The sequence below is a fragment of the Apteryx rowi genome, unplaced genomic scaffold (genome assembly GCF_003343035.1).
Source record: "Apteryx rowi isolate R43461 unplaced genomic scaffold, aptRow1 scaffold_53, whole genome shotgun sequence".
Classification (NCBI taxonomy): Eukaryota; Metazoa; Chordata; class Aves; order Apterygiformes; family Apterygidae; genus Apteryx; species Apteryx rowi.
Window position 1 is genome coordinate 2,019,699 of NW_020450794.1, and position 9,764 is coordinate 2,029,462.

Genomic DNA, 9,764 nt, shown 5'->3' on the forward strand with positions numbered 1-9,764 from the left:
GGGATTAGCGCTCCTCGTGACAGCACGAATATATTTATAGAGCATGCACGTCTGCGTTTTGTTATATTTTTATCTTTATAGGCTAATGGTTAATAACGCCAGGCTGTATTTATGTTTGTGCAGTGAAAGTATGTTGAATACTATCACGCAAGTGGCTTAGGCGATGCTGGCCCCAAACCATCTTCCAGAGGGTGATTTAGGGATTGATTCAAATTACAGGCATATAAAGGTGGGATGCCAGAGACGGGCCCCCCAGGAGGACACTCGGGTAAAGCTTGTTCCTTCCAGGAAGGGAAGAGCAGCTGTGGAAGACTCCAGTCTTGGAGGTGTTTAACCCAGGGCCCTGCTTCCACCCTGCTCCTTTGATTTTTTGGTACTCCAAAAAATGGCAACGCATACAGTGTGTTTGCTGTAGAAGCAGTTTCTGAATGGCTTTGCTGTCCTCGCTCCGGTTTGCCACCTGGCTGGTCCTTCCATCGTGTGCAGGCACTGTCAGCAATCGCCTCAGCAGCAGAGCTGGCGGCTGGGCACCCCCGATCCCTGCAATGTGGGCTTGACTGATCACGCGCCGTGCTAGGCTTTTAATCATCGTGTCACCCCGTACCGCGTCAAACGTCTTGCAAAACTCCATCAGAACTGCCATTTATTGGCCAGACTTGTTATCTCAGAGAAGGAAAGCAGGTTTGCCAGACAGGAGTGTCTCTTCTTCTGAAAAACCCCATGTTGATTGGCAGTATGTTGTTGTCCTTTATCACATGAAGCTCAGATCAGCTTTCCCATTATTTTGCCCAGTAGGGATGTTAGTGAGTTACTCCAAAATTATAATTCTGGTTCTCCTTTGAGTACCGGCTCTTATGATATCTGGAATTTCCCTGCTACCTCAAGGAAAGGGGGGAAAAAAAACAACCAATAAGGTTTTCCAGATCTCATCAGCCAATTCTGTTAGGAGGTTTAGATGCAAGTTTCTTTGCATCAGCTGATTTAAAAATATGTGCAGAAGGCAATCATGGATCCTTCACAGCATTAGTCTGTCCTGTGGTAGGGTCAGCTCTACCCAGACTCTGCTTGCGAGCGTTCATCTAACACATCCTTTCAAACTCTGCAGTAACGGAGGCTCTGCAACTTCTCCAGGCCATCTGTTCCTCTGTTCAACCACCCTTGGAGTGCGACATTGCTCCTCGTCTTGAACCTGGATCTCTCCAGAAGAGATTTAGCACTTTAGTACTTGCTCCCTCCCCAGAGGATGTGAAGGCAGTAGCTTTTTTTTTTTTTTCCTCGCTCTTTCTGGCAGCCCTTTAGGTAGTAGAAGGCTGTTAGCATGTCTCTTTTCAGCCTTTTCTTCCCTGTGCTAAAAAGTCCCTTTGATCTCTCCTGGCAGGTTGTGTTTGCCAGACCGTGGTGGTTCTTGCTGCTGTTTCCCGACCTCTGTCTTCAGCCTCGCTGCGTCTTCCCGTGGGCTCTCGCTTGGCCGAGTACAGCGAGCAGGTCCCTGCCCGGGCCCGGCAGGCCGCGTGCCCCTCTGAAGACCCTCGCCCGCCTCCTCCAGGGGTGGAAAAGAGCCTGATGGTTTGCAGATTCATCACATTTTTTTGCCCACTGAGCAGCATTTCAGTTTTGGTTCCCCGAGCAATTTGGAGCAGATCTTCTGCAGAGAGCCCTCCTTTCAGGGTTACAAGCAAAGTGAGGGGGGTTATCGGCACCAAAGGCGCCTGCTTGCCCCCCGCAAGCAGACGCTGATGGTGTCACCGCTGGGGCCGGGGTCACGGCTGCATGCCCTGAGGAGGGAGGGAGTGCAACTTCCACCCTGAAACCTCTTACGGGGAGGCTCCCTCCCTACAGCTGCTTTTGCTTAATCACCGTTTACATGCGTTTTTGTGCTTCCCCCAGAGCATCCGCTCCTCCCCCCCCCCCCCCGCTTTGGGGGACAGAGCCTGCATTTGGGAGCTGACAATCTTGCACAGCCTGGCTGCTCCTATGTTCTCTGTGACACTAACTAATTAATGAACGAAGCTACAACTCTCCAACTCCCACTCTAACAAGGTAGACTGAAGAGCAAGTTGAGACCAGAGACTTACCTATGGCTCTGATGTGTAGTGTTTTTTGTTTGTTTGTTTTTTAAGAAAAAAAAGCAAACCAAAGCAAAACACTTTTTGTAATCTGAACACTTGTGCAGAGTATGAAAATAAAGATGTTACTGCTTTCTGCAAAAGGTATGCCCGCATCTCCTTTCCCTGGATCGACAGCTTCCCTTGCCTGACACTGAATGAGCTCATCCAGCAAACAGACTGAGAAGAGAAAGGCGAGGAAAGGCTCCTAACAAGCCTTAAACCTCTGATATTCAATTTATTAAATTTTAATGATGAGCTATTAATAATGAATGCAGCCAGGAAGATGGGAGAACTGCAGTATAATGGCTTTGAGATTTCTATTTTGCCAGATTTCTCTACAGAGCTGGGAAAGAGGAGGGCAGCTTTCAAAAGGATGAAAAGGCTCCTCGAAGGGGCAGATAGGAGAAGCAGCCTGCGACAGCCTCTGTGGGTCGGGTGCACTGGTAGAAGAGTATTTTAGATGCTTCTTTTCTTAAAAGCTGAACTGGGGGTGGGGAGCGTGCAAGTCTTGCAAGGAAAAGATGATCGTGAACGCCGTGGCCTTGAGTACAACACAGAGAACTGGGGTCACTTCCTAGCCGACGGTGATTTCCTGTGCGACGTTAACTCCTTGCTGCGGCTCCCATCCCGTGCAGCACGGGCGCAGAAAGGCGGCCTGCGGCCGGAGCGCTGCCGCTGGCGTTCCCAGGGCGGGAGCGCGCTCAGAGGAGCACCGCGAGCGCTGCCCCTCGCCACCCACCTCCACGCAGTGCCGTCTAGACTGCTTCCTCCGGCGGCGGCGGCGGCGTGGGCCGGCGTTACTCGGGTCAGACGTGGGCACATCTGCGATTTCCTCGCTGCCGGGCCAGCTGCCTTATCAAAGAGAGAAAGGGAGTTCGTTAGACGTGGCTTGTTTTCGTAAGCCCGTAGCGGGTGCCTCTAACTGCTTTAGTACCACGTGGGTCTTTCAAGTTAATTAACACTGTGCTTGAATGTGCTCTTCAATACCGATAACAGGCGCTCTGAGCCCGCGGGACCTCTCCTGTCCCCCAGAGGTTATAAAGTTACTGTCTTACAGCCTTTTGATTAGTTTCTTGAAGGCTCCAGAGTAAATTTTGCTTGGCCCTGCTGACGCTGAATTCCTCTAATCTAGTTTAACTATTGTTTAAGCTGTTCTTTTCCTCATCTGGCCTGTATTTCCTGTCTCTGGTTGTTAGTATGAAACGTGTTAATAAGCATCTGAATACCATTAACATATTTTGTGAGAACAGAAGCAGAATAAATAGGAGAAATTGAAGGCAGAGCCGAAGCAGAAATAGATCTATGCTCTTTTATGTTTGCGTGAGGAGTGACCTGCCAAAAAGGACATCTTTGCACCTTTTTCTCGTGCTTGTGGCACAGACTACCGTGATTGATTAAGACTAGTCAGGTAGGTACCAAAACGTTGCAGGACAGGGGAGCTGCCATTTGATAATAAGAAATGCTGCCACAGGATCCAGAAGGCATCAGAAAGAGCTTGGTGTGGTGGAAAACTGCCTGCAGCCTCCTCCACAGCACCCATCCCAAAAAACATTCCCGTCGTGGCTCTGAGAGCTGGGAATAAAAGGGAGCAGGACAGAAAGGTGCTGATTGCATTTCTCTTTGCTTTTCAGGGTTGGGGGAATCCACAGAGCGTATCTGAGGCTCCTTTGAACAGTCACCAGCAGATGAAGTACCCCGAGGCCTCAGCCACACCACGGTTTGTGGAGACAGCTGCTGTAGGTTTTTAACAGAGGTGCTCTTTAATATGGTGCTAACGTCTTACTAAAATCAAGCATTGAAAAATGTCGCTTCGATTTTGATGTCCTACCCGCAAAGTATGATGTATTTTCTGTTATGTGTGGTTGTCAGGGTGAAGAAATGAATTAAGGTGGATTTTTAATTACTGTAATCTTGAACTTTGATACCAGTTGGAAGGGAAAGACCATTCCAGGTAAATAGAGGTGGGGCAACAGCTGATCAGCCCTCGCATGAAGAGCTAGGTCCTGCAAACACAAGGAGACATTGCAGGCTTGTTTCTATCTCCAGCTTCTTTGATCCAGCTGCTCCTTTTCTATGGAGGCTTCTGCTGCTGGCAAGTGGGCGCGAGGAAACAAGAAAAGCCATGTATTGTCTGAAATCCAGGTACTCCTCATTCCTGGAAACTTGGGGAAAGGCTGCCATCTGCTGTAATACAAAGCAGCTGCTGGAGATAAACTGACCTAAATCAAATCCTAATAGTCATGTTGAAGCCGGGATGAGCTGAGGATAGATGCAACGTAAGAAAAGCAAAGGTGAAATATGTGCTTAAAGACACATGGATGTTTTCCAAGCACATTGCTTGCCTAATAACAGCTATTACTTATCCCTATAAAAACAGACCCTTAGAGGGAAAGAAACATCCTTGTGGCCCCCATCTGCTTTAGTCCCGGATGTTTCCAGTCGCGGGCAGGGCTGGGCAGAGCTGAGGAGAGGCAGCAAGGCACGTAGCGCCCTTCAGAAAGCTGGAGGAGCCTGCTCATAGGAGACCAACAGTGCGCCGCTTTCCCTTGCCCCCCGCTGCCCACCCTCAATTGAATCTAGGTATCCGCGCTCCTTCTGCAGCCCCTCTGCTGTCGTATTGGAAGAGCTCCTTTTTAAAATGTATTCACCCTCTCGTAATAGCGTGAAGTGAGGAGGTACTGGTGCGCTGTAATGGGGAATTGAGGCCAGTGAGAGAAAGGGGAGATTTTTTTGGAGGTGGGTGTTTCCCCTTCTCAGCGGTATGGGTGCGACGCCCAAGATAGTGATGAGTTTGCTTGACGACTTCTGCATTAGATGGCTAGGATTGGTGTGGCTGTACCCTCAGTGGACCCTCCAACCTGGAGCAGAGCAAAGTCTAAAAAAAAATCCATAATGTAGGGCCCTTATCTCTTGTGCCTTGGGGGGGGGGGGGGAAGGAATCTGTGCTGAGCTCTGTTGTAAAACTAGAATTGAGTCCATATCTCTGGAAATCCCTGGCTAACATCCCAGCCCTGGTACTTGCTTGCTTCTTCCTTCAGTCATTACCAGTTTGCTCTGTATTCTCTGTGGGGTTTTGTTCTCGCTTCCCCTGAGTGCTTGCTTTGAAACCACATGGTTTGGCTCACAAGGTGTCCCACAAACAAATTTTTGGTTTGCTTGAGTAAAGAAAGGCAGAGAGGTCAGAAAGGATCTTTCCAAGCCAACAGGTCAGCATGGAGAGAAGGTGCGAAGGTGGGACTAAAGGACAGGCAATCCTGACAGGCAGCTCACTTTGTAAAAAGAAATTTACTTGCTCAGAAGAAAAAGATGCTCTTAGGAGATGTTTTTTTAAAAACATTTGGATTGTGTTTTCTGTCTGCTTGTAAGGGAGAGGCAGGGACTGCGTCCATCCCTTTGGCAGACGGTGCCTAATACGCTGTGAATTTCAGTAACATCAAGATGTTTTGCTGCTCCTGGGATACCAACAGATGATGGTTGGAAACAGTTGGGGCGGGGGAGCACCGGATATGCCCCCAAGAAGAGATAACCCCGAATGATGATCCTCCACCAAAAAAATGCTTGTGAGGGAAAATAATTGATTTTGGCTGTGTTTTGTCAGAGTAGTCAGGAGGTCAAAGAGCAAATATTGTTAAAGAGATGATCAGGACAGGATGGTGGGTCCTCAGATCTGAATGGTGAAAGAGAGGGCACCAAAGGAGCGGTAGCTATTTGTCAGTAGGATAAAGATGTAGGTAAGAAAGGGGAAAACATCCAGGATGAGATGTAGACAGACGACTTCTGGAGTCTCTCAAAGAGAAACAGGATTAGAAGGGTGTCTACAGCCTGCAAGAAGAAAAAGTCTTATTTATACCTAGTAAAGCTGGAAGGCCCTGATAAGACATCTTAATCCTTGTAGATAATTTACTTAAATTTTATAGGTGAATTCCATATATGGCAGGCATACCTGGTCTTTACACAGTGATTCCTTGTTGCCAAGCAGGAGAGTCTCCTGCTGTGTTCTTCAACAGCTTCCCGTGCTGCTGTTTAACTTAAAAACGCAGCCCTATTTGCATGCATGGCTGATGATATTGGAGCTGTCACTTGGACCGGACCTTTTCCCATTACACTTCCCTGAAGACATCCCACTAGATTCCCTCCTTTTGTAATGTGGACTTGGCGGTGCCTGAATTCAATGGGAGCGCGGCATGTAACAGATCTCACCTGGAAAGCTTTGGGCATAAAAAGCCCAGAGCCTGTGACAATTCAGGTATTAAAGTGCTCCACTTCATCACACTAAGCTGCAGTCTGATAAAATGCACTCACTCCAGATACAGAAACAAATGCTTTTAAGTTTACGCAGCCTCCTTACTGGAGGCTGACAGCACTAAGAAGAAACTGGGTTAAGCGCAAACACCACTGCAGCATGTCTAACATGCTGAGGAAGGACTTAGTGCCAGAAGGAGCTCCGCTACCGCAGCAGGCCCTGAGGAATAAATGCCAGACCATTTAGGAGCAACGGGAGTGATTTGACATCCTTGCTTTTATGGGCTGCTCTTATTTTCTGACAGCGTCTTGATGGAGTCTATTCAAAACACCAGGTTTTTCCTAGACAAGAACCATTGACTCCCATTACCCTAATCCAGCGACTTTTTCTTCCTGCAGGCTGAGGGCACAGTCCCTTCGTCTCACCCTCTGTGCACTTTGACATGCAGCAGTGGCCCAGGTCATCGCCAGCTCTGAAGGAAAATGTGGGTATTGGCTTCCAGGATCAGACCAGGCACCCATCTTGTTCTGCACCTTGCTTCTCACAAGGTTCACTGACAAGGTTATGCTCCATTTACCCAATGGAGATGTTTCTCCCAGTATTGGCATGAAAATTTCAGTCCTAAAATCCCTTCATGTCACTGAAGGCAAGGAGAGCAGAAATGCCCCATCTGCTTTCTCTGCATTGTTCATCATTTTACATACTTATTTCATATCCCTTTGCTTCCTCCTAGGAGAGCTTTTCTTTGATGTTCGGTTGTTTAATGCTGCTCTTTTAGAGATAGGATGACTCCCTGCACACAGGGTTCCTGGGGGACCTGCTCCTCTACTTGCATTTAATTATTATTTTCTCTTATTCCTTATGGAGCTCAGTATTGTGTTCATTTTTTGGCTGCAGTGCAAGCTGAGAAAAAGTTTTGTGCAAAAGCCTCCAAAAGTCAGCAGCGCCCTGCAAGCAAGAACCTTGTAAGACCACCATAGCATCCCAAGAAAGGGGCCAAATATAACCCTGGATAACCCAGTTTCTATGAGAGTTGGCTACCAGTTCTGCCACTGAGCAGTTAATACACATTTCCTTACCCATTATTGTCTCCTGTGCTCTTTGATGTGAAGGCATGTGTATATACATGAATAAAAGGAACAGCGTGCAGAATATAATGGGTGGCAGTTTTTAATCGTGGAGAATGTTGAACTACTTTGTTCTTTTTCCGGTTGATTTTCTGTATCACGAAACCCACTCCTGTTTGTTTCCCAGGAAGACTCTGCACAAGACACCTGAGCCAGTGTGACTGTAGGAAAAAAATCTGTCATATTTCTATTGCTTTTCAAGAATGCCCATTTAACTCAAATGTCTGAAAAAACAGTGAGAGAAAAATTTTCCTGGGTAAAGGTACAGGGGACTGGACTTGTTTACCCAGGTGGCTCTTTGCAGGACTATGTCCCATATGCACAGGAATAAGGATGTTTGTCATCTTAAATCACCAGGGCACTGTAACACAGTAGCAGCACTGAGTCACATTCTCCTGCAAAGCCTACGTGGCCCTCAGCGATCAGCGTATCAGCCAAGCCAAGATAACTGAAACATTACTGTGAGAAGAATTACCATAAAAGCTTACTTTATGGATATGAGTTTTCCTCGAAGAGGTACCTAAACACCACATCAAATGAACTATGGTTTACTGCTCACAGTTTCCTCACCAAACTCTGCTGGTAAAGAAAGGGCGATTTCTCATATGGCAGTTTTTCTTATCTGCAGGGAACTATCAGCACACTCTGAACCGTCACTGGATTGCAAACGCACGAGTTCCCCAAACCGGCCCCGGAGACCTCAGGTGCTGCTTAAAAGAGCTTTCCTCCTCCGACCCGCTAGGAATCACCCACCCGATAATCCTGCAGTTGGGGCAGGGGAGACACCTTGTCTGTGGGGATTCCCCGCAAAAAAAGCTGGCCACGTAACCAACTGGAGAGCGACTTCTGGAGAGCATCGCAAAGCGGAGTGCCAGCAGCTCCTTTCTTACTGCTCCGCAAACATTACTTCAACATCAGCTTATTGTTACCATGGGGGGACAAAGGGCTTTGCTGTGAGTGCAAAACGCAGCGGAACAGTAAAAACGTTTAACTCGGAGGTAACGTCAGTGGAGCATTAGGTAGAAAATCAAACAATTTGTTGCTCACCCTTTCCCTGCGTGAGCAGATAACAAGACTCTTTCCACTGCAACTGAAAAATATTAAAGGTCGTGGGAGGGCATGTGGCTAGAAGGGCACTCGAGGGTAGGGCTTTCCCGTACGCCTCTGGCACAGTTCGTCACTGTGGACTTGACTGCACCTTTTTGGTGAAAAAGAAACAAAGCCCTGAGGTTTTTTGCCCGGATCAGTACTCCTGGGGGAAATGTCAAGGAAGGGGCAGGTCCAGCTCCTGGGGAAGGTCATTGCCTGCTAAGGTAATGCTGCAGGGTTTCTTTCAAAGGTTGCTCTGAGCGGCCACCTGGCAGGGAAGTCTCCCAAACCGGCGTGAAGGGGCCTCGAGGGCGGAGGTCGGTCCTGCGCCGCCCGTTTCAAAGCCGTTGCCGATTTCCCTGAGTTTATCCACCCCGGCAAGTCCTGCAAACTGAGTGCTTCTGCTATCTCTCATACTACGTTCATGAGCTCTCATTTTCTTGCAACTGTGTCACGCTTTAGGGATTAAAAGACACACAGACTCCAACTAATGTGATCCCCGAGCAAAAAAAAAGCACGTTTGCCCTTGAGGAGAGCATCGGACATGTGCCTGCAGCTTGAGCACAGCCGAGCTTGTCAGGGACAAAGCGACTTCTGCCAGCTAGTGGCGGAAAAAACGCTATGAAAACATCGAGAGTTAAGTTTACAGGTTGCTGGAGGGAAATTCCCATTGCCTTCCCGAAAAAGCATTTAATATTTAACACGTTTTTCGCTGCTTTTGCTGTTGCGGCTGCCAACGAAGCCTGGTGCTGCCGTGAGGAGCTGGTGCCGACTGCGGCGCCCCGGGAAGCGCAGGACGGTGCTCGGGAGCCGGAGGAGGTCGGATCTGGTACAGCACGTACCAAAGGAAAGGCAAACCGGTGGCAAGCAGGGCTCCGGCGCTGGCGATAACGCGGGAAGGGGAAGCCGGCGAGTAGGAAGCGATACCCGTTAAAGTAGCGCTTCTTGCTTGCAGTCCCACGTTTTCCGCCCTTTGAACGTACCACAGAAACCCGTTAGCTCTTACAGCGCAAGATCCAGGTGTATTTGCGCTCCAAGGCCTCACTCAGTACTTTGCCGTCCGGCACCTCAGCGCCCCCGAGCGCATCCCCAGGCCGGGCCCTGCGGGGGCGGCGCCATTTCGGGGCGCGGGGGGCGGCGCCATTTCGGGGGCGCGGCGGCGCCTCCCTCCGCTGCCGCGTGATGGCCGCCCCTTCC

The 9,764-nt window shown here is 49.0% G+C and overlaps 1 long non-coding RNA gene across 1 annotated transcript; it reads left to right on the plus strand.

Moving 5' to 3' along the window:
* The first annotated feature begins 1,378 nt into the window (after window positions 1–1,378).
* On the plus strand, window positions 1,379–7,482 carry LOC112973182. The gene is made up of 3 exons (XR_003255911.1): window positions 1,379–1,566; window positions 3,740–3,825; window positions 6,750–7,482. It is a non-coding gene; the product is annotated as an uncharacterized LOC112973182 (long non-coding RNA).
* The last annotated feature ends 2,282 nt before the right edge of the window (window positions 7,483–9,764 follow it).